At 45.7% G+C, this 24,879-nt stretch overlaps 1 long non-coding RNA gene across 2 annotated transcripts; it reads right to left on the reverse strand.

The window, feature by feature from the left end:
- Positions 1-12,408: 12,408 nt before the first annotated feature.
- On the reverse strand, positions 12,409-16,144 carry LOC120387635. 2 transcript variants are annotated; one of them, XR_005590264.1, is made up of 3 exons: positions 16,024-16,144; positions 15,274-15,329; positions 12,409-12,537 (listed from the first exon to the last, which is right to left on the reverse strand). It is a non-coding gene; the product is annotated as an uncharacterized LOC120387635 (long non-coding RNA). The 2 variants fall into 2 exon arrangements; XR_005590263.1 differs by having other exon boundaries at positions 15,940-16,050.
- Positions 16,145-24,879: the final 8,735 nt, after the last annotated feature.

The raw sequence follows: 24,879 nt of genomic DNA on the forward strand, positions 1-24,879 counted from the left end.
ACTGAGTGCTGGGAGGATGCAGAGTAGAGAGGAGACCAATATTTCTTTCAGGGGTGAAATGAGACTATCCGGTGGGTGCTTCTCCCACATGTGACGATGACCGAAGCCAGGCAGACTGGTATACTGGCTTTATTACTATTATTATCGGGAATAAACAGGAAGAATTGTAATTATTAGTATGTAAGATAAATTATGACTTAACTGGCATCACGGAGACTTGGTGGGATAAATCTCATGACTGGAATATCAGTATAGAGGGGCCTGGCTTGTTCAGGAAGGACAGGCCGGGGGAAAAGAAAGGGAGTGATTGCGTTATATGCCAAGATTATATACACTTGTTCTGAGTCCAGAAGGATGAGAAGCAGACCAGCTGAGGGAAGATAAAAAGAGAAGAAATGGGGGTGATGTCCTGGTAGGAGTCTATACTAGACCACCAAGTCAGGAGGAGGAGGCGGAGGAGGCATTTCTAGAACAACATAAATATCCCAAACACAAAACCTGATAGCAATGGGAGGCTTTAACTACTCAGACATCCTCTTGGAAAAGTAATACGGCAAGACACAAAATTTCCAGTAAGTTCTCGGAATGTTTTGGGGACAACTTTTTGTTTCAGAAGGTGGAGGAAGTAACTGGGGTGGGATGGGGAGGGAGCCACTTTAGACTTGATTTGACTAAGTAGGAGGAATTGGTAGTGAACCTGAAGGTTGAAGGCAATTTGTATGAAAGTGATCATGGAATGATAGATTTCATGAGTCTAAGGGAAGGAAGGAGTTAGGGCTGAATAAGGCCAATAGACTTCAAACAAGCAGCCTTTATCAAACTCAGAGAACTGGTAGGTAAGGTGCTATAGTGAGGCAGTGTGGCTGCTCTCCGAGCCAGAGGGGGAGGAACCACCCTCCGTGCCCCAGTGGGTGGAGCCAGGCCTGCCTTGCCCCTCCCACCAGAAGTACTTAACTGGGACAGGAAGTAGAAAGGGCGGGGCCGCCTGTTCAGTTGGGGTTGAGACATTGAGGGAGGCAGACGGATTCTGCTTGCTCCCAGCTGCTGACCCTGCTGCTGAGCCCAGCAGCGTCCTGCCCACCGGGGAACTTGCTTCTGCCACGGACCTGCCTGGACTGCCGCTGGCCACCTACCCAGAAAAGATGCAGGACTCCCCGCTGATCCAGGTACCCCCCGAGGGGAGGGGAGGGGAGGAAGTGGCCCAGGGACAGCTGACTGCAGTCAGGCTGTAGCTCTGCCTGCGGCACGGTCAGCGTGTTGCAGTCGGGATCCCCGCTGACCCAGTGGCAGACCATTCCGCCACTGTTAGGGCCCTGGGTTGGGGTCCGGTGGAGTAGGGTGGGCCCAGACCCCACCTGCCACCCCACTCCTGAGGTGGCAACCTCCCCTCACCACATCCAGTGGCCTGCGTTCATCGGTTGTCCTCCAGAGCTAGGATGCCCAACCCTTGGGTTTGCTCTGTCTCTGCAACTAGAAACCAGAGCACATTGACTACTGGGTTTGCTCTGTGGCAGCATCAAGGACCCAGAACTAAGTGACTGCTCTGGATCCTGCCGAAGGAACCCCAGGCCATAGCCGACAGTGTTTGCCCAGTCCCTGCTTAAGGAGCCCAAGGGTTCAGCCCGCTCCTCAGTACGAGGGATACAGACTCCTGGGAGAGCCTGTTTCTGCCCATGGCCTGGAGCTAATTGCCCATCTGGGAGTTCATCCCCATTAGGCCAGTCGGGATACTAATGCCTAACTGCTAATTCCCCCAATACTAGGCCGAGATCCCGATGACGTAGTGAGGTGGTGTGGCCTCCCTCCAACCCAGAGTGGGAGGGAGGACCACCACCTGACTACAGAAGAAAATCTAAGGGAAAAAGGAGTTCAGGAGAGCTGACAGTTTCTCAGAAAGACAATATTAAAGGCAAAACAGCAAACTAACCCCATGCAAAGGAAAGATAAGAAGAGGCCAATATGGCTCTATCAGGGGCACTTTAATGACCTGAAAATCAAAAAGGAATCCCACAGAAAGTGGAAACGTGGATGAACTGCTAAGGATGAGTACTGGAGAAAAGCACAAACATGTAAATCAGAAAGGCTGAGGCACAAAATAAGTTACACCTAGCAAGGGACATAAAAAGCATTGAGAAGAGGTTCTATAAGCGCATTATGAGCGAGAGAAAAATGAAGAAAAGTGTAGGTCCTCTACTTAGCAGGAAAGGAGAGCTAATAACGGACGACATCAAGAAGGCTGCGGTGTTTAATGTCTGGAACTATTTAATATTTCCATTAATGACTTCGATAATGGAGTGGAGAGTATGCTTATTAAATTTGCAGATGACACTAAGCTGGGAGGGGTTGCTAGCACTTTGGAGGACAAGATTAGAATTCAGAATGTAGGCACAGTGGTATAAATGTGGGTACAGACACGTGGCAGGTGACATTCCATTCTGGGTCTGATACACAAATTATTTCCAACCCAGCTTTAGGCACATTCAGGGCTTTAAAGAATGAAAAGTAAGATGAATGGAACTGGGGAAAGCTCCATTTCTGGGAGCTCAGAGGCACCTCCTTTCTTCTCCTGCTGCTCCAGTCTCCCTCCAAACAACACGTGGACCCTTTCTCCCTGACCTTCATATCTAGTGCACTATGAGCCATGAAAGCAAACCCTGCATGGGCAGCCTGAGCTTTGTCAGTCCCCTTCAGCTCTGTGTATTGCAGCCACGGCCCGTGGAATTCCCCATGGAGCACTTGTGTCACCTCCTTTCAAACCTGCCTGTACATTGCTGAAGTGCTGCATATGCAGGGGAAACCAGGCTGTTCCCCGATACACCGGAGAGCCATGGGAGTAAAAAAGAACAACCAACAAATCCCAGTGCATGTGCCCGAGCACTGCAGAGAAGTTGTGCATTGGGCAGGAATTGTGTTGAAACAGCACAAATGTGAAGGGCACCAGCAAAGGTGAATGGTGCTGTTCCCTCTGGAGCAACAAGATGAAGAGGAGAGTTAACAGCTGCTCTGTGCGCCAGGGATTCATCCCTAAATCTTTCTGGCAGAGTGGCTGATAAACTCTGGGGGGGGAGGGATAGCTCAGTGGTTTGAGCATTGGCCTGCTAAACCCAGGGTTGTGAGTTCAATCCTTGAGGAGGCCACTTAGGGATCTGGGGCAAAAATTGGTCCTGCTAGTGAAGGCAGGGGGCTGGACTTGATGACCCTTCAAGGTCCCTTCCAGTTCTAGGAGATTGGTATATCTCCTATTATTATAAATTATTATTATTATTATTATAATTAACTCCCTAAGACCTTCAAGTCCTAGCCTGCATCTTAGCCCAGTGCTTTTACCAGAAGACCATTCTTCCCCTCCACATCTCTAATGGGATAAATATGGGTACAGACACATGGCAAGTGCCATTGCATTCTGGATCTGATCCACAAATTATTTACAGCCCAGCTTTGGTTTGGGCACATTCCGAGTGAAAACAAACCAAAGTAAAGGTGTGTGAGTGTCTATCGCTCACTCTCTACTACTTCTCCAATGGTCACGCAAAAGAAACAAATGCTGCTCTATCTCATTCTCCCTTTCACAAGGCTCTTGTAGACTAGGGCTTATTAGGTTTCATCATGCATGGTGTTTCATGTTGTTCCAAACACCAGGAAACAATGAATGTGATTGAGGGGCACTGTGGTTGGGAAGAATAAAGACTAAATGTGTTTTTAGGGCATGGTAGTTGAGAGATTTAATCAGGCACACATGTGAGTGGACTTTTATCAAATGTTCTCTAACCCAAGGCGGTGCAGCATCAGTTTGAAATCCATGCAAGAGTCACTGTTGTTGTTCTTCATGGTAGAATACAGAGCTAATTATTAAAGAGAAGTTACTTATCCTCTGCGTGCTCCATTGAGCCAACTCTCAACACACATCTAATGGATTTGCTAGAAGCATTTTATATGGCTTCCCACTCAGTGTGTAGTCAACAGAATCTGTTTGCAAGTAATTGCTTGTATAACTAGGTTCTTAAAGGGGACTGCACAGTGGAACCAATGAGACCTTAGGAACAAGCAGCCATAGTTTCAAATGAGCTTAGGGCTAGATTTGCAAGAGATCAGTGTGCATAGTTGGGGACAGAATTTCAAAAAGTGCCCAGCCCCCAGCCACTCCCATCATTCCATCTCTGGCCAAGTTTTCAAGAGCTCAGCACCCTATTTGCACCCAATATGCTGAATGTCTGGAAACCTAGTCCCAGTCACGGGTGCTGGGCACTTTTGAAAACCTGGCCCCAAATGGGAGAAAAAAGAAAGAGTCCTGCTAAGCACAGTCCCTTAGTGCTCTGATATCTCTGTACTACAGCCACCTTCCCCTTACCAGGGAATACAGGCTGAGTAAAGCAGCTCTGATGAAACAAAAGTGCTCTCAGAGCCATTTGAGACACTGATGGAATTACCATGGCCTTTTCTGTTGAGTGGAATATATGGAATAAACACTAGAGAGGTTGGAAATCTCTAGCAAAGACATTGATTTAAAAAAAGAAGCACAGAGGAGAACTGAAAAGCTGCAAAGTGTATTTGCCCTCATGAACTGAGCTGCACAGGACTCTAACGCCAGGTTTTGATTTTGTGTCTAAAAATTAAATTAATTGGACCAGGAAGAGACAAGAGGTTAAAAAAAACCCCATACTAACCCAACAGAACGGTAGTGTTGTTACCTAACATTCAGCAAAAAATCCTCTGGCTTTGGGAAGTGCGGCGTTAGTTGATTAAGGGAGTCGGGGCGATTTATTTCAAAGTCTGACTTGAGTTTAAATGTGCACTAATGTCCAGAGGGCCTTGAAAATGCTGATCAGACGTTTACAATTATAATCGTGCTTATATCAATGGGGATAGTTACCATGAGCAAGTGTTGGGCCCGGCACTGGGCTTGCTCAAGGCCTCCCCATTGCTGAAGCCCCATTTACACACACTTTTGTCAGTGGTTGGTAAGTTTCACGCTGCCCCTCTGCCCACAGTACATTTCACCCTCAGCACTAATCTTGCTCTGGAGGGAGGTGAGCAGAGTGAAATTGTACACCCTTAAAGAGGAATGGATGGGCACAGACATGAGCATTTGGTCTGAACTCAGGAACTTCTGAGTTCCCGGCTTTGACATTGTCTCCTCTTTCTGCTCTTCAGCTAACCACCTGAAGAGCTTTGCCCTGACGGGAACATCATTCAATTGCAGAATGTTAACAGAGGGTGAAATTCAGCTCTACATAGAGGGTTTATTAGAGCTGGAGTGAGACTTTCCCAGTGCACTGGCCTTGAGGTGACCTCCTGGCTTTGGTTTATGTTTACGTCCTTCCTGTTCATCAAGAACGCTGAACATTTCATCTGCTTTGCTAGGATCCCTCCTTTAGAACGACCTTGTACGTTATCATTCGGATATTTTAGTGTTATTAAAATCACTTCCCTGAGCTATTTGATGCAGAAAGCGTCTTATAATTGAACTACCAGACTGCCTTTCCTTCCTAGTACGTAGGTGAGTCCTTGAGCATGGAAAGGGACTCTTGAGAGCTAATACCACTCAGGGTCTGCCAGGTGGGCAGTAATAGATCCAGACAGCCCGACTGGGATTTATTACCTTACTTTAGAGTCTCCTACAGACGTAAGTGCCTGAATTAAAAGTGTTGAACCAAAAAAATAAAAATAAAAAAAAAATTGTCCAGCACAGAAGCTGTTTCTCTAGGTGTTTAGCCACTAAACTAGGTTACATTTGCTTTGCAGGTCAAACCATGACAAGTCAGGAGAGCTGACAGGGTGTATAATAGATCTGCAGTAGACAGGCTAAGTAACCTCGTGCTGAAGTCTGGTAGGTGACCCTGCCATACGCTGGTGTGCTTCAAGGTCCTATGTATTGATTATGGAACAACAGAAAGGAGAGTGCGTGCAGGGGGAGGAGCGGTCATGGCTGGCCTGGCAGGCACATTGTTTAACTAACTCTTGTCCCCTTGACACGACTGACAGCATAGGACGGTGTCATCATCAGACCAGACCAGTGCTCCAAGTCAAGCTGTGAAATCCCGCAGCCGCCAGCCTCATGCCTGTATTGTCACAGCTCTGTCGTCTGTCCAGTGACAGTGTCAGGATGAGGTTTTCACTGCCTGGGCCCTTGTCTACACTAGGAAAAGCACCGGTTGCTGACAATGGGTGTCCCCAGCAGGTGCAGCCGAGCAGGATTTAAGTGAAAGTGTAGGCAAGCACAAAGGGCGCTCTGCACCCTTGCAGAAACCATGGTCAGTAGCTGCTCCGAGTAGGAAGGCTTTGACACCTACAGGAATAGCAGTGTTGGCTGCTTGCGTATGGAGGGAGACCTCCACGTTCACATCTGTCTTGCAGGAATATTTTGGCTAACGCCTTTGCCTGTCAGAGCGTTTGGGTGAATTTTTAAAAATTTGTCTTCTAGCATTGATATTGGATAGCTGCAGATACTGGGCTAAACTAATCCCCGAGGTGACTCAAGTGTAGCCAATAGAATATCACCAGGGATTAATTTGGCCCCTGTATTTACAGAAGAGAAGAGCGCTTGAAAGTACAGAAAGTGTAGCTGTGGGACTATCATTGGACACCCTTGCTAGGGTTTGAACTATTCCAAACATGGGGGAAAGGCAATGAGCTAATCCTTTAAGTTGACATTGTTTATATATGGGAAAGTAGTTGCTAGAAGGGATACTGCTTACTGTACTGGATATGGAGACTTTTGGGTAACAATATAATACATAGGAATATAAGAATGGCCAGACTGGGTCAGAGAAATGGTCCATCTAGCCCAGTGTCCTGTCTTCTGACAGTAGCCAATGCCAGATGCTTCAGAAGGAATAAATAGAACAGGGCCATTATCAAATGAACCAGCCCAACATCCAGTCCTAGCTTCTGGCAGTCAGAGCATGGGGTTGCATGCCTGACCAGCTTGGCTAATAGCCATTGATGGACCTGTCCTCCATGAACTTATCTCATTCTCCTCTGAACCCCGTTATTCTTTTGGCCTTCACAACATCCCCTGGCAACAAGTTCCACTGGTTGGCTGTGCATTGTGTGAAGAAGTACTTCCTATTGTTGGTTTTAAACCTGCTGCCTATTCATTTCATTGGGTGACCCCTAGTTCTTGTGTTATGTGAAGGAGTAAATAACACTCCCTTATTCACTTTCTTCACACCATTCACTATTTTATAGACCTCTATCATAGCCCCACTTAGTCACCTCTTTTCCAAACTAAACGCTCTCAGTCTCTCCTCATTTGGAAGCTGTTTCAGACCCTTAATAATTTTTGTTGCCCTTCTCTGTACCTTTTCCAATTCTAATATATCTTTTTTGAGATGTGTCAACCAGAACTGCACGTAGCATTCAAGGTGTGGGCGTACCATGGATTTATATGCTGGCATTATGATATTTTCTGTTTTATTATCTATCCCTTTCCTAATGCTAATGGTTCCTAGCATTCCGTTTGCTTTTCTGTGTGCACTGCCTTCTGGGGCAGTACAAGCGGGGCCACAGTTCACTGATGATGGGTGCACTCGAATTACTGATGATTTCTAGGAAGAGCCAGGTAACAGGTGATTATATCTATTCTCACTGTCTCTGTCCCTCGTGGATTGGGCTGTGGAAGAGGCTATTACATCCAGCAATGAGCATTTGGACTAACAGGTTCAGCCTCTTGAGCTATAGGCAAGCAAAGCCTCCAGGAGCAGAATTTTCTTTTTGCTCTGATAAGTTGTTTTCCTCTTTCCCTTCCAGCCAGTGCTGAGTTTTTTTCAGGCATGCTAACAATGAGGGTACAGACAGTGCAGCCTGCAGTTTGCAGCACACACAAGTAGCAGCTGGCCTGAAAGAATACTGATCTCACTTAACTTCAGCTTAGTTGCTCACTTGATGAAAATTAATTATTTTGGGTCATTCAATTTAAAGTAACATTTTGAAATATCTTGGAGAAAGATCAATGACTAATTCTCAAATGTGAGTGGGCTTCTACCTCTCCCTCCCCCACTCCCAACTTCATATTTCATGGTTTTGTGCTTCAAGCTATTATGATCAAGATTAGTTGAACTGCAGACTACAGATCAATAAATTTTGGAGAAACAATAGCACTAAAGGGCATCCTTTGTAGAGATGCACCTTTCACGCTAGGATTATGAATTTTGAGCAATGGAGAAGGTAGATATCAATTAGACAGAGTGCCATAGAAATCAGAGTATCTGACTGGAGAGAAACTAAAGAGAAATTCCTTGAAGGTAATTGCATGATAGGTCAGACAGACCCCCAGCCATAATACCTGGGCTGATGTCAGTTTTCCATTTTGCCAGCAATTCTCAAACTGCGAGTCATGGTGAAAGCTTTGTGGAAATTGTTACAAACCTGCTACATGGGACAGATTCAATCAAGGTTTGTGAAACTCCTTGGGATCTGAGTGATCTAGTTTCAAGTGAAGCTGGAACACCTGGTAATTCTGGGTTTAAATCATGCAAAACACTTTGGGTTTGCATATGTATTTTGAAGAAACCTTGACAATGCTGGATGAGTTTCCCTTTGAGATTCTACCTTTGTTTGTCGCTGAGACTCAAAGCTAAGCTCAGAGGAGTGGGGGATCTGCATGGGCCAAAAGTGGAGAGAGAAAAGCTCGGCAGGAACCAGGGGTTTTGTACAGTTCTAGTCATACGTGCCAAGGGGTTCACTGGGATTGCAAAGGGGCGAACAGGGCTCTCACCCTATTTTTAGCTTTCCATTAAAGTGCTCCATCACTTGCCACAGGCTGCTCCCTCACCACTAGCTGCATGATGAATTTGTGGGGTGCATCTGAAGAGGAGCAGTATAAGTGGCTCGATGTGGGGTGATGGTCTCAGAAGCCCTCCTCGGGGAGAGAGGTACTGGCAGCAGCCTAAGAGTGAATGTCAAACGGGCCTGGTTTCAGCGGGACCCCAGCATTAAATAGAAATGCAACATCTTTTCCTGTTACATCTCAGACAACTCTAACAACGCAGGGAGACGTCATTTACCTTGTTCAGCAGAGGTCAAATGAGAACTGGGGCCGCTTAGGAAAGCCTGCCTGGGGACCTGGTTCACTTCTAAGGAAAGAGCCTGAAAATCTCCCCAAGGCTGGGAGGGGTGGAGAGGAGATAAATCCCTGGAAATGCAACAGAGAATGTAAAAGCTGGGGGGGGGGGGGGAGGGAGGAGGGGAAGAACTGTAAGGCAGCAAGAAATATTAATTAACAAGCGCTGGTGCTGGAAAGCAAATCTGCTGCCAGCTAGCATAGTGCTGAAGGGAAGTGATAGAAATCCTTGTGAGTCTGTGCCTCCAGGAGCTGTTACTCCCACTTTGCCAGCTCTCCTGCTTTCCTCCACACTTAGTCATAACACTGACTCCTCAGGCATCCTCTCTACGGTGCAATCAGACACGTGTTGCCTGCTATTGGAGCACAAAGACAGCACAAGTCTGGCCAGCAGAAAGTCACCATTTGCTTTACTAGAGGCAAAGTTTGTCCAGGATATTGCAGGAAATCGCCATCCCAGTCACATGTAGGGATTGCAATACTGGGTCAGACCATACATCCGTCTAGGGCAGTGTCCTGTCTCTCACGGTGGCCAGTGCTGGATGCTACAGAGGAAGGTGCCCTGAAGTGGGCAATTCTGGAATTACCTGCCCATAGGGGAAGTCTCTCCCTAACAAAGTTAGAGGGCAATTTATACCCCGAAGAAGGAGGGTTTGGGTTCCTTTGAAGCCCTGGCTGGCTTCAGTATCCATATAAATGTCTAATCCTTTTAAAAATGCTCTGAGATCTCAGCCTCAGGGATATCTTGTGGCAGTGAGTTTCATGGGCTAGCAGTGGGCTGTGTTAAACAGAATTAACTTTGACCAGTCATAAATTTGCTGCTTCCAGTTTCACTGTTGTCCCTTTGTTTCTGCATTAGGAGAAAGGGCAAAGCAAACTGACATGTTCATGCCCAGTAAAGATGCATGAAATCTTTCAGTTGCCATTTCCGATAACTGGCCGTAGCCTTTTCCAGTATGTTGTTTATTGTTCTGCGCTACACTTATTCCCAATTATGATTCATTGTAGTCCAATTAAATGCCACTTATGCTTCATTGTAGTTATCCAGTCCACTACTCTTAATTAGTTTGTAAAGTATTAAAAGTCAATTTTAATTATTGCCGAAGGGTTTCAATGAAATCTCAATTAGATGTCTTATGCTTCCAGTATAAGCAATAGCTCTTCATTGCTTTCCCTGAATGCCATTTACTTCTGGAAGTTTTCACTGACTCATTTTGGCTAATATATACTTGGAGTCAGTGGGCAGCACAATGCGCTAGCAAGAAATACTTGGATTCAGTCAGTTAACTGCAGCGAAAACAATGGGATGCCACTAAAGTCAATGAAACTCACCTGAAAGACACAGGGCAATTTTTGGCAGGGTAATCAAATGTCATGCTTCATGGCCTAAACTCATCATGGCAGGGGTCAGGAGAAATGTTTTCTCTCCCATGTATAATATTACACATTCTATGGTTTTCTGTCACTTTCCAGGCACCAGCTACTGACCACTGTGGAAACAAGGACTCTGGGCTAGGTATCTAAGTGCTTTGTCCTATTATAGCAAATTCTATTCTTGTTCTCAGTGTGTTCTATTAGTGGGGACCACACGCTCCAGAGGTGGCTGCATTTTGCTGGTGGATGTAGCGATGCCAGTATGCACAGACTCTGCTGTGGGGGGCGCAGTGGGGGTCTGTGCTGGAATAGCACCTGATAGGAAATCACCTGAGCTAGCCAGAATGGCTCTGGGGGCTGGAGGAGACAGCTCCTACACTGAAGCAGGAGAATATTATCCCTTCCAAAAGTTTGTTTATTTTTTTTCCGGGAAGTACTAGGATACCTCTGGACATTCATGTCACCTATATTAACGTCTTGTGTCCAGTCTGAACCATGTGGTTTTGTCACACCAGCTCTGCCCATGTTCCTCACTTTCGACCTACATGACTTCTGCACTTGGAGTACTGCACATCACCTACGCAGAGAATTCCCAACATGCCAAACTGGGAGGCTTTTGCAATTGGTGGTAGATCCCCAGGCTCGATGACCCTGGCAGATTTGAACCCCATGTCTGGAAGTGAAAGGCAGGTTTGTTAATTGAGCGTCTTTTTAGTCTTTTCAGAAACAGAAAAACTTTTGCAACAACAGGAAAATGGGAGTGGGGCTCAGTTCCTGGCTTTCCTGTGCACTTTCCTAACACTGTCACAGTCATAGCTATTTGGGTTTTTTTATTTCAGCTCTGGTTGGACTCAAATAAAAACCCATCCAACCCATGCAGAAAAGGCAGAAGACTGAAGACCTGGGAAAGCTGTGAGATCTGAGTAGTCCCAGGTAACGTCATTGTGCTACGCACACTGGTCTTTGATTACTGGCTTCTGCTTTTTAACTGAGACCACAACTATGATTTATGTGTGTGATTACTCAAGTCACCTGGGTATCTTTTCCATTATTAATGCCATTGTCATTCTCCTAGGGCTTTTACACTGAATGATGGATTGATTTGTAGCATGTTTGGTGGGACCTGGGATTTCTTCTGGGGTGATTTCTTACGCACTGAACTTCGAAAACAGTTGAAGAAATTTGGTAAATAATTTTTCTGAAGATGATATTGAACATTCTGGAGGCTTTATAGAAACCTCTAAGAGAAACAGGAAATGGCATCTTCTGTGGCTGACCCTCTCTGTATCAGATTGTAGCTCCCCACTAGTATGAATGAATTACCAGACATTTCTATATACCGACACACTACGCAATGGGGAGGGGATGTCCATACCATATGCTGAAGGTATTCATTACTGCAACCTGTCTATCGAGCCTACATTTTCAAAAGTGTCTAGCAAAGTCATGTTGGATACTCAGTCTTCAGGTGTCCAACATAAGACACCTTCTCTCTGAAAACCAGGTCCCTCTCAGCTGACTCAAGTTTGGCACCTAAAATCACTAGTCAGTTTTGAAATTTGAGGCCATCTGTATAAACACAAAAGCACCTATTATGGGCCAGATTCACTGATATGCTCAGGTGGTTTTGCACGGTTCTAGTGATGCAAAGTAACCATCAAACCACCTTAACTAGCGGGTTGAAGCTCGGTTTATGGATGCTCTGCACTAATAGAATGGTGTAAAGCAGTCGGGCTGTATTGGTGAACATTGTCCTACATATACAGGGCAACATTTTTGAATTAGTTCAAAACATAGCAGACTCTATTCTTTGTGAGCACCACATAAGAGACCAGGCTTTCAGTATCTTGCATTTGTCATGGATTGCTTCTACACATGAAATTGAATGAGGGAGAAGCCATATACAGTTGCTAAGATAGCCATCAAATAACCTTTTTCTTAAAAAGAAGTCCTCATCAAAATATACTTGTAGCGTGCTTTATTGCCATCAGTGTACACATCTTAGTAATCCAGATCTCCTCTTATGATGTTCCCAAGTGACCGCTGGTACATTCAAAAACCTTCTGGACAGCCCCTTGTTTTCCTTTTGCATTTTCCTTTAGCTGGAATAGATTTAAAAAAAAACAGGTTTGAATTTGTTTTGTTTTCCATTCCTACCTAGCGAGAATAATTTGGGTGACTAAAATTGTTGCTGATCACTTTGTGTGTGTGTGTGTGCCTGCTTGCTGTCAAACACATTCAGAAACCGTTATCACGGCTGCATTTTCAGAGTGTTGTCACTTTCTTGCCTGTTGTAAATGCACAGCTTTGTTGTCTTTCCCAAAGTTAAGCAGCCTCATTAGAGCTCAGCCTAGCAGCTGTGCTACCACTCAAGAAGTAATTTACCTTTTCTTCCCCTGGCTTCTGAAAAACTTGTCACGGTGATCCTCAAAATAAGTTCCTAGCTTCTTCCCCGCCCCGTTGTTGCCTCGTGTCACTACTGCTGAGACAACCTCTGACAAGGTGGGGGAGGTGGTGTGTTTTATTGGATCAACTTCTGTTGATGAGAGAGACAAGCGTTGGAGCTTCTTCAGCTCTGTGTGAGCTCCAACGCTCGTCTCTCTGACGAACAGAAGCAGGCCCAATAGAAGCCATTACCTCTCCCACCTTGTCTCTCTAATCTCCTGGGACCAACATGACCACAGCAACACTGCATACAACTATCTAGAACAGAGATAGCACTCAGGAGAGGCTGCTGCAGTTTAGTTTCATTTACCCTGCCGGGCACAATTTCCTTTCAATAACCACCTCAATGATATCAATAACTTACACTCAGCTTACCTGGGAAGTTTACTATCTATTTGTTTACTAGCAAAGCCCAAACTCCTGTGATGTTTTTGTTTGTTTGTTTGAGAGCTTTAAGCAAGCTCCATCAATTACCCAAGACAATTAGATTACCTGCCCAATGTGGCATGTTGCATCCACTGGGGTGTCTTCACATCATCATACTTTCAATGAGACAGTATTTGCCAGAATTGCAGTTAAAGTATCAGGAGTGGCATACACTGGAGTCCTACCTTATGCATGACATCATTTAAAAGCTTAGAAATGCAGGGCACCGCACCCTTTTTCCTTTGCCAATTTCACCTTCTAGACAAAAGTTTTCTAGGTGTCCTGCTGTCAGAAAGTAAACACCTCATTGGACCAGCTCTTTAGCTAGGGTAAACTGGACTGGCTCCATGGAAATCACTCCCAATAAATTTGGGTCCCAGGTTCCTGGGAACCCTTCATTAACAGACCATTGAAGAGCTGAATACTAAAGGAAAGGACAATCAGCTTACTGGATACACTCAGCATGTCCGTAAAGTGCCAGCCCTACCCCAAGGAGCAATCTACCAGCTTGCCATGCCTTGGCTGCAGTCTCTACATTGGTTGTTCTGCTGTCCTGCTCTGGAGCATGGAATGGATCTTTCCAGGCTATGATACCTTTTAGTATCACGTGTGAGGAATGGGGCGGAGAAGACTCTGAATATGGATGTTTAGATGACCATGGGGGAATGTTGCTATATTCTTTGTTTTACCAGTGTGAATGTTGCTATATTTTTATTGTGTCTGCAAACAGCACCTTAGACAGAGAGCACCACAGCTATCTGTGTTCTGTTCCTGGCTCCGCCTCTGACCTATTGAAAGTCCTTTCCTCTCTCTGGGCCTCGATTTCCCTCCCACCTTTTGTCTGTCTCATCTATTTAGACTGCAAACTCTTTGGGGGCAGGGGCTGCCTCTCACGGAGTGTTTGTACAGCACCCAGTACAGTAAGGCCCGGATCTTAGCTGGGGTATCTAGCCACGAGTGTGATTTAGGCCATGCATAGCACCAGGAAGACGGTGCTCCTGGGAATGGCAGCATAGCAGAGCCTGTGCAGTGGAATGGGTTTGGCCAGCCAGATATTCTCCAGCCCTGAACTGCCCCGTTTATAATGTTCTCCAGGCATTTCACTGGGAGCTGTGTTGAAGAGCTGATCTTGCTGACCCCATCCCTAAGATGCAGTATACAAGGAATACTGTATACCCAATGCAGATGGGTAGGCAAAGCCCCCGGGCTAGCTTGGTCAAAACATATGAAGCTGGCCTCTCATGACAGGTGTCCAAAATGCAGTATCAAAAGGCAGCAGATGCAGCAGCTGGGAATGGAGATAGAGCATGGGTGATTAAATGGTAACAGCTGCCCTGGGAGCAACCCTCAGTTGTCTGGGAGTCTGGTTGAAGACTGGAAGCCCATGAAGGAGGCTATTTATTCAGCGTTAAACACCAGAACAGTCTTGCCTTGGCGACCTTTCCAAGGCACTCAGACCCTCTACGGTATCTCTGAATTACTGACTGCAAACAGCAACGTTCTCACTTCATTTATCTGCAGTGGCTGATTTGCTATAATTTCTTCTTGCTGTGTCCAGGAGGGGGGCGAGGTGGGAATGAAAGCGTGCATTTCGTTCAGGACTTCAGAGTCGGAGAATCAAATCTGGATTCATTACTGCTAAAGTGGATGGAGTTTCACCTCTCGGAGCTAAAGGGTAAATCTATTTCTTCTGAAAAATTACATTTATTACAACCATGCTTGAAAAATATATCAGCTATCAGGAGTCTCAAAGAGGAAAGAAACCACCCTGATGCTGTGAAATGTATGGGGCCAACTGAAAAGATAAACCAGTACAGCACATTATACAGACAGCCCCACTCGGCCTGGAGAGAAGGCCGAGGGGCCATGCAGGGGCCAGTTGCCTGCACCTCTGAGATAACCAGTTTGCCAACATCTGTCACTGTCTAAACATTACCATTTAATTATTTATAGGTTTCACATTTTACCTTTCCTCTCCCGGACTCTCTGCGGCACCGACCATCACTCTGTAGAGCTTTCAGCCCTGAGAAGAACACAGAGAATCGAAAATGTAAACCTGACCTCCAGCTCGAGGCTCTGGACCTTCAGCCTATCCCTCCAAAACTAGAAGCTTCTCCAGAGACATAAACTGGGACAACCTGACTCCACTTCTGCTTAGCTTGGAGTGAAATCATTTTAGGAAAACTGCTTCCCTGAGGAATAAAGCTGCAGCAGTAGTTGGGACTGATTGGTGCCCACGAGTTGGACCATGAACTTGCTCAGAAAGTAGAAGCTGCTGGTAGGGCACGAACCCTATTGTGTTTAGAGGGAACTGTAGGGAAAACAATAAATCTCATGCTGCATTTTTCTCCATTAATGTAACAAAATGTCTTTCTGCGCCTCCTGCATTGCTTCTCAATTGGAAACAACAGGGGGCTCACCACGCAGCGGAGGAAATGTATTATGTAACCTGATTCATAACTATCCATCCAAGTTCCTCCTAAAATCATTTGTGGTTTCACACCACAAGGGTGTTAATTTGGGCAGCTGCTTTTGATTTAAAGCTTGACATTTCTACCTGGTGCCAGCCCTGCATGGGGTAGAGAGGACCCCACTGGAGACTAGCAGGTATTAATGGTATTTGCAATGCATACCAGCCTGGGGTTTGTTTCTGCATGGCTTGTTTTTGTTTTACTTTACAGCAGGAGATACTCAAACTCGGCTCTATCCAAAGTCACCTTATCAACTGAGGCTGAGTTATTCTTTATAAAATGGAGCAGACTGCTGCTCCCCTGCTCTTTCATAAGGCACTGTGGCCTACAGATACTACAGCTCTCAGCCTTCATTGCAGCTTGCTACATCCTTCTCTAAGCAATGCCTGCTGGGCTCAGGATGGCACAATGCCTGCTGGGATTTGTAGTCTCCAACGGACATATTGGCCTGCAAGAGGAGAGATTGATTCCAATCGATCTAGTTGAGCCACAATTTAACCCACTTTGTTTTATTCAAAAAGCAGCTTTTAATAATGGGAAAGCTTGTAAAATGTTGATAATGCACCTTTATTCCTAATAACCTCTTATCTTCTACTTTGTTTGGTTAGAAAAAGTAAAAAAAAAAACCCTCTCTCTTTTCTTTTTCATCATCCAGGTTATTGGAGAAATAAAATATTCTGCAGATCAGTTGATTGATGAACTATTAAATGTCCCTTGAGCCAGTCTGCAGAAGATCTGGCTGATAACTAAATGGGATGGGTATTCCACAGGGCTCCCTGCCTTCAGCAGCCTCCAGGATCAGATGAATATTACACATATTTTTGAGGAGTTTGCTTTTCGTGTAAGCAGAACTTTCCCTTTCTTAATTTAATTTCATCCCTTCTTGATACACCCCTTTGTGTCCCCCTAAATCACCCTTATATTGTTGTGATGCACATGTACCAGCCCAGGCATAATATCTACTCCCTGCCCTTTGCCCTGATGATTGGTAATTAAAACATTAACAATATTTTATTCAGATTGCGGCTCTTTTATGCCTTTGGAGTGAACAACCAAACAGAATTGTTCGAGATTGCCCTGAAGAACACTTTCCATTCATGGGGTTTGTGCCCTTCAAACATTTGCAGACTCACCACTTCCCCTGGCCAACATGAGCATATTCCCCTCTTTTAGTCTTTCCTCATAATTCAGGTCTTCCCCCTCATCTCCTCTTAATGTAGCTTTTCTCTGAATTGCCTTTGATCTGTCACTACCTTTCTGGTGCCGGGATGTTCAGAACTGAGCACCCTAATCCCTGGGTGGGTGCACCAGAGCTCCATAGAGGGGTCCTGATGTATGATGTGATCCTATAGCTGTGCTTAGCATTGACCATTTCTGCTGCCATACACTGCATACCCATGTCAAGTTTACTGTCTCTTTTAGCATCCTGGATTCCCAGGCTTCTCCCTCCTGACACTTGTTTTGTGCTTACTGACTCAAGTTTACTGGATTTGTCAATCTCTATAGGAATTACTATTACTATTTATTTGTATTATCATAGTACCTAGGAGCTGCAGGCACGGACCAGGACCCCATTGTGCTAGGAGCTGTACAGACACAGAAGAATAATGGATATTTTTATATGCTATCTATGGGCCAGATTTCCAAACACCTGGCCATGAACATCCTATGCCGAAATGGGAAACGAGCTGCTTGACCCCACCTTTCTGTATTCTTATACCACATCCATCAGCATGGCTTTGAGATGAAACCTAAGAGATAATCACTATTCCAGGAGTTGGTATGTATGAATCATTTCCACATATCCTGGTATGTCTACATGGCAATAAGAGACCTCTGGCATCGCTGGGCGGGCCCACGGCTGCTGGCTCGGGCTGTGGGGCTAACAATGGCACTACAGACATTTGGGCTTGAGCGGGAGCACGGACGCTGAAACCCTGTGAGACGGGTGGGTCTCAGAGCCCGGACTCCAGTTAGTCACTTATGGGGAATGTCAGGATTTAGGACTCTGTCTCAAGTATGCAGCTGACAATATGTTGCTTACGCACAGCGGGAGCTGAAGAGGCAGAATGGAGAAGGGAAGAGAGACCATAACTGGCACAAACTGGCCCCAATTTTTGGTAGCCTCAGTAGGCTACACAGGCTGAACTCCTGTCCTGCCTTAGGAATGCTTCCCCCAGGCTCAGGGCATGGGGTGTTGTCTGGGGTGGGAGCATTGGCACCACTGCTGCACAGGGCTGCCATCCTGGCATTTGGGAGTTTAGCTGGGGTTTCGCTGACCAGATCAATGAAGGCGACAGTGGCGATCCTCCCGGGACAGTCTAGGTACTTTGATTTAAGGAGGGACACAACAGGAAGCAGTAGACCAAATGATGCGTATTAGCGAGAGGATTACAAATCTCAGCATGGAGACTGGGTTTGTATTAGTATCTCAGGACTAAGATGCGTTAGATAAATGATTTTGTGAGGACGGGGGGTAAGTGTGGCCACACGTTCTGTGGCAAATCGGCTCAGTGATTTGAAAACGAATGCACTGCACACAGGGGTGGAAAGGGGAACTTTCCATGCAAGTGGGGTGGATGCATAGCAGAGGGCCTGTGGAAAGAGAATGTTCTGCCAGCTTCATTGATATGCCTGCATTAGTCACGACACCAGTACGGCCATTCTTATGTTCTTAAGTCAGCAGCTTCAGCAGCCCCGCAACACATGAGCATCACTACAAAAGGCAGCCAGCTTGGACACTCACATCCGAAGGGAGAAAATTAACTAGGGAATTGAGTTTCAGTGTCATGCTTCGAAGGAGTGATTATAAATGATGATGTGGGGGGTGGGGAGGAGATGATTTTTTTAAATGATGAAAAATAATTTCTGAAGTGCCCCTTTTAACATAATTTAAATGCAGCTTCACCGTGTAACTTCTCTATGCATGTCCAAAACCATTTGTTGGAACAGCTTATAAAGGCTATCACTTCAAACGCTGATGAGTAGCTGTCTTACACTCATGTCTCTTAATGTTTGTATAAATGCTCCTCACTTGATCTTACTTTTATTGGAGAGCTGAGAAATTTGAGCAGCAGAAAAACCCCCTTTAGGGGAACAAAACAACAACTAAAAAGATAAAGCAATCTCAGCTCTGACGGAAGATGCATCCTTTTTCTGCTCATTATAAAATACTTATTATCTCCCTTTATCTCCAAGCCAACAGTGTTATTTCAATTTAACAGTGTCTGAGAAATGCAAGGAAATATAATAACAGGGCCATAGATGCACTATTTAATGTCAGAATGACAGATGCTTCAATTAGGCAGACAGGGCTATTTTTTCCCCAAAATAGATAAAGATGAAATTTTTATAAGATTGTGCTGTTTGTGTTTATGGTACTGCACTGTTATAAGCTTCCATTACAACATAAATTAAAATAAAACCTCCTATGTCAATGGAAGCCCAAATAGGTTTGCCAATAATTTTGCAGCTCATAAAAGCATTTTATCCAAAAGCTGCCCTCCTCTTCCCTCTATTGCACTGACTTATTGCCTCCTGTATCATTGGAACTGGAGGGTGCATGGTGCATGTAAACCTGTTTTTTGAGGGTGGATTCAAATCCCACTCCTCAGTTTACAGAGTGTGTGCTAATGAGCTTCACCCTTCACCAGCATGGGTTGTGTATTGCTCCCTCCTGCGAGCTAGGGGCATATCAGAGATGCCAAGCTGGCGGAGCAAGGGTCACATGGAATCCTGCCTGTTACTCTGGGGTTTCCAGGCTGGAGCTCCTCAGCCTTTCCCCAGCCCTGGCTTCACTCAGGTACCCTGTCTCTAGCCCCCTGCAGCCAGACCCATCTCCCTCTACAGGCAGAAGAAGACTGAGTGGGTTCCTGGCTCACTGCCTCTTATAGGGGCCAGCTGGGCCTGATTAGGGCTTGGCCACAGCTGAGCCTGCTTTCGCCCAATCAGCCCAGGCTTCTTGCCCCAGCCACAGCCCTCTCCTGGGCTGTTTTCCACCCCGCAGGGCAGAAGCGGGTAACCACCCCGCTACAGGCAGGGAAAGTTCATGCCTTCAAGGAGCAGTGGGCGCTGTCCGGGGTTCTCTGCTCGGTGTCCCCGTCAGGCTCCCTTCTTATGACCCTTTGACCGCACTCCTGTCCCTGTTCTTTTATTAGTTGTCCCCCGCAATTAGTGGGTTTCTGAGGCCCTGTGGAACCTCCCCTTAGGCTGGGGATCATAGATACAGGCAGGGAAAGTTGATGCCTTCAAGGAGCAGTGGGCGCTGTCCGGGGTTCTCTGCTCGGTGTCCCCGTCAGGCTCCCTTCTTATGACCCTTTGACCGCAGTCCTGTCCCTGTTCTTTTATTAGTTGTCTCTCGAAATTATTGGGTTTCTGAGGCCCTGTGGATCCTCCCCTTAGGCTGAGGGGGGGGGATCCTTTAGCATTGGGCGGGCTTCCTCCCACCCAGTTCCCAGAAACCCAATAGGTACAGGCAGGGAAAGTATTAAGTGAGTTATAGTCAGAGAATCCTGGCAAGTTACCTGCACCCACACAGTGCAAAGGCAGGCGAATCCCCCACTCCCAAGGTCACTGCCAATCTGACCTGGGGAGAATTCCTTCCCAACACCACATATGGCAATCAGTTAGACCTTGAGCCAGCCCACACCTGAGAGAGAGCCCTGGCCCTTCCCATCCAATATGCCGTCTCTAGCTGTGGCCATCCCCGATGCTTCAGAGGAAGGAGATTAAAAAAAATACATTGGGGGCAAAAATCCCTTCCTGACCCTGACCGGTGGCCAGCTGAAACCCTGAAGCATGAGCTTTGGGAACATAACACACAAACCAGAAGTGAGTTCCCAGGCTGTTGAGCCCTGCCCCAGCCCAAGCAACCCCATCACAGAGTCGCACTCATAAATCTGTCCAGCTTTTTCTTAAAACTAAGTTGTTTGTCCCCACAACTCCTTTTGAGAGGCTGTTCCAAAACCTCACCCCTCTTAGAAACCTTCTTCTAATTTCCAGCCTGGATTCATTTTTGGCCAGTTTATTTCCATTTGTTCTTGTGCCAACTTTTACCTTCACAGGGTAAATCCACCCTATGTTAGTACAGTGACACCTGCAGCAAGGATCCTGGGGCTTTGTTTTCCTCTTGTTGGCACCAGTGTTTAAAGCACCAGCAGCCCAAATGAAACACACAGAAGGACACAGATGTAAAATATATAAGCCAAAGGGGGTTCAGAATTCCTACCTCCAACAGCCAACCACCTGCTTTCAAGGACCCTGGGCTTTCAGTACAATTTGGCTTAACCTGTTGTTAAAGAACCTCCTCTACTAGGCAATGGACTTTTGCTGATTGTTTTGGTACAGATTGTATCTGGTCTCCTCCACGGGGGCGTGTGTGTGTGTCAGCTCATTCCACTGCTCAGTTTTCTCCCTGGAGCTGTTGAGGAGGCACATTCATTTTTTTCCTGCATTGCTCCCCTTGGTTTTGGGGGGTGGAAGAGCTGATTTGGGGGCCCAATCCTGCAAGGTGCTGAGCACACCTCAGTTGCCATTGAATTCAGTGGGTATTTGGATGCTTTGCCGCCTCTGGGCCTCAAACTCAAGAGGGCAGTGCGACCGCGCTGCAGGGTCACAAGCGCGTGGCAGGCGAAGTCGCAGTCACTCCCTGCCTGTTCCATGCTCTCTGTTAAGGAGGTACCTAGACCTGAGCAGAGAGACACCGAAAAATATGGGCAGCAATTTGGAAGCTGGATCACTGGTGTTGAGTTGCAGTCCTCATTACCAGGGAGCCAGTGCAAGCAGCTCCTCACCGCGCAAGCTGCACTTTCTCAGCCTGCGTTTCAGAGCATTGCTGAATGCCTGCTAATGTTTGTGTTTAACCACGTCTGTCTACCAACACATCTAGTGGGATTCTATTTAATTTCCTTCTTCAAACAGTGCATCTGCTTAATGTAAACCAATTAGACAGTTTCTCCTTCTAGGAAACCATGAGGCATAATCAAGAAAATGTAATTTGTTTGCCTTTCACAAATACATATTTTAACACAACTGCAGGAAAATAGATTTCTGTGGAGCCACAAAACCAAAATAAAGCACATTAAAGCAAGCATGTGCTATGTACATATGGTCTCATTTAAGCTCAGGAAGGTCAGGAAATGCCAGCTTGGACCTGGGAATCCAAGTTCGCATTGACACTGTACTGCTAAAGTAAACAGGGTCTGATCAACATGGGGGGACCTTCACTGACACAGTGTGATTGGTAACCAGAGGGGGCCATCAGAAACTTACACTACATGCGCCCTCTTTCCAAGATAAAGCATTATGTTCTCCAGAGGCGTTGTTTACACACCATCTGGCACCAGTTTAGTTAAACTGGTGCAGCCCCTGTGGGAACACATTTATTTTGGTCTAAGAGGGGCTTCTTCCAGTTTAGCTTAAACGGATTCCCAGTCGACTTAAACTGAATCAAAATAAGCCCCTCTTAAACTGAAATAAGAGCGTCCACACAGTTCAGTTAAGCTAGTGCAACTCTGCATGTAGTCTAGCCCCGAGTGTCCAGCCCCTGCTGGGTCAGTGAATGAACGTCCCAGCTCAGATTCCTCATTTTGGAAAATCAGTGTGTTGATGCAGAGGCAGCTGCACATGGGATGCAGGGTGGTTAATGGACTGGAAGGCAGTGCCAAGAAGTCTGATGGAATATGCCAGCCAGCAGCCAGTCATGCATCGATTTAAAATAAAAAATGTCCAGGTAGGTGACTATTTACCCCTGCGTGAAAACCAAATGGAACTTGATCGTAATCTCCCAGTTCAGAACCCTTGCCAGAGTTTGGTGTTGTTTTTATGATCAGAATGGAGTAACAGTGTTATTCCCCAGGCAGACTCCCGTGCCCATTGTCTCTGTTGTCATCAGTCTGGACTCCCTGGTGCTGGGCACATTCCTGGGAGGGTGTTGAAATAAAAGCGTGACACACAGGAGCTGGTAAAAGATTGGGTTTTGTTTTGTGGCTGCACGAACTTGACATGAGTCAGAGTTGCCAGAGGCTCAGATCTCTTTGTCCCATGTCCGGGTCAGTATGCTGTTACTGTTATCAGGTCAGGCAGCCCCTTCCCTCTTAGTTGCATTTGAGGAATTCTTGGGGTGCTCAGTGTGTCTGTGAGTAAACTCCAATTGCAGGCAGTGGCCCAAGTCGTCAGCTGATCATGAGCTTCAGGCCGAGACGCTGCAGAACACACAAGTCCCTGCAGAGTTCAGTGGCAACTAAGCTGCATTCAGTGCCTGCAGGATTGGGCCTCAGGTTCTCAAGGAACCTGGTGTAGCTTTATTCGGAGTTGCTGGATGAGACAGGTTCTGTTTGTTCTCTAACAACAGTAAAGACCCCTAAGTGCTCTTCGTAAGCAAGGGCCTTTGCCCTGGTGTTCCTGCACTCCACCATGCCTGCTGTATGGGGTGTGCCATGCACTGCTTAGCTGCTGCTCTCCGTTGCTCAGGGGCTGTTTTTCCAGTGATGCTCATCATGTGTAATGACATCTTCACAATGTGCCCACTGCTGGTGCTGTATCCTGTTCAGGACTTTCCTGCTGTACAGAAGCCAGCTGTCTATGTAATCACTTGGGAAGTAGTCACAAAGCTCTCCCCTCTGATACTATGAGCAGTGTGAGGGCAAAGGTGAGGGAAGCTAAGACTGGGATTAGACACCAGGGCCATCTCTCAATCATCCAGACACACGAGTTATCCAAAACAACTGTCACTCAGCCAGTATTTCCTCCTGGCTCCCTCAGTGGATTATTCCTGTAATACAGTTGCTTTATAGCTGTATAACATTTGAGGGCAGATTTGTTTCCCCAGCCATTTTTCTTACGTTGCCATTGGTTAACAGTCAGGACCTTGTAGTGGCCCACAGCTTTGAGTTTCTTTTCTTTTTGGTTATACGAGTGACCTCTTTAAGGCTTTGCAGAATTTATACTAATCTTATCTGCTAATGACTTCAGTTTTTCCCCTTTTATTTTATCCAAGATTATCTGTGTAGGCCGATTGTGACGTGTTCTCAAAGGACGTTATTAAAAATTTGTTATTCTTCCTTTTGCAACTGCAAGACAAAAAGCATTACTGAAGGCACAATACTTTTGCTGGCACTCCATCAACCAGCAGCCAAAGTCTCTTTGACTGAATATTTTGCGTTCTTCGTTTCGGCTTTTGGGATATTATATGTGAAATAAACACTGCTCAAAAAATCATTTAGTACAAAGAGTTGCCAATAGTCAGAGATAAAGTGAGCAGGATCATATTAACCTATCATCCTGAAACATCAAAGGGAATAGCAAGTACTGAACATAAATGGCTGCCTCTAGTCTTCAAGCACAGAGACATAGCTGCACTAAGTCCTTATTACAAAGGATTTGTTTTAAGTATAACTAGTATGATCTCTTCATTGGAGAGTGTAGTCTAGTGGTTAGAGTAGGGGGGTGTTAGACTGGTTGTCAAACCTGGATTCCTTTTCCCATTTGCTGCATTACTCTAGGCAAGTCACTTCACTTCTGTATGGTTCAGTTTACTCCCCTATTAAATGGGGATAATGCTACTTACCTACATACATGGGTTTAAGACCTACTCACTTACTCACAAGCATTTTCCCTTATTAGACATCAGGGTTTAACTTGGCTTGTTCAATGCTGTATTATTTTCTGTTCATCAACATTCATAGAATCAAAATTTTGTTTCTATGATATTTGTGAAAAGAGAATTTCAGGTCTGATGCTGCAGGTCATTTATTCAAGCAACAAAATGTGTTTTGTGGTACAGGAAGCTTAATTTTGAGCAGAAATGACAGTACTGTATAAAGGTTAGCCCAGAGGTAATTCCATGCAATTCAGCGGACCAGTCACAAAACCTGACTGGTGAATTTCCAGTATGGATTAATTAGCTGAATAAGACTTATGAATGATCCACAGGCTCCAGCATATTCATAACAAATATTTGACAAATAATTTCAAATGAAAAAGTAGTGCAGATTATCGGAAAACAATCACAACAAATTTTCTATATGCTTTTCAGTTTTTCATTGAAATTTCATTTTGACTGAAATTTCCCATCCACCTCTACAAGTCCCTGATCCAGCAAAG

The sequence above is a fragment of the Mauremys reevesii genome, linkage group 21 (assembly GCF_016161935.1).
Source record: "Mauremys reevesii isolate NIE-2019 linkage group 21, ASM1616193v1, whole genome shotgun sequence".
Taxonomy (NCBI): Eukaryota; Metazoa; Chordata; order Testudines; family Geoemydidae; genus Mauremys; species Mauremys reevesii.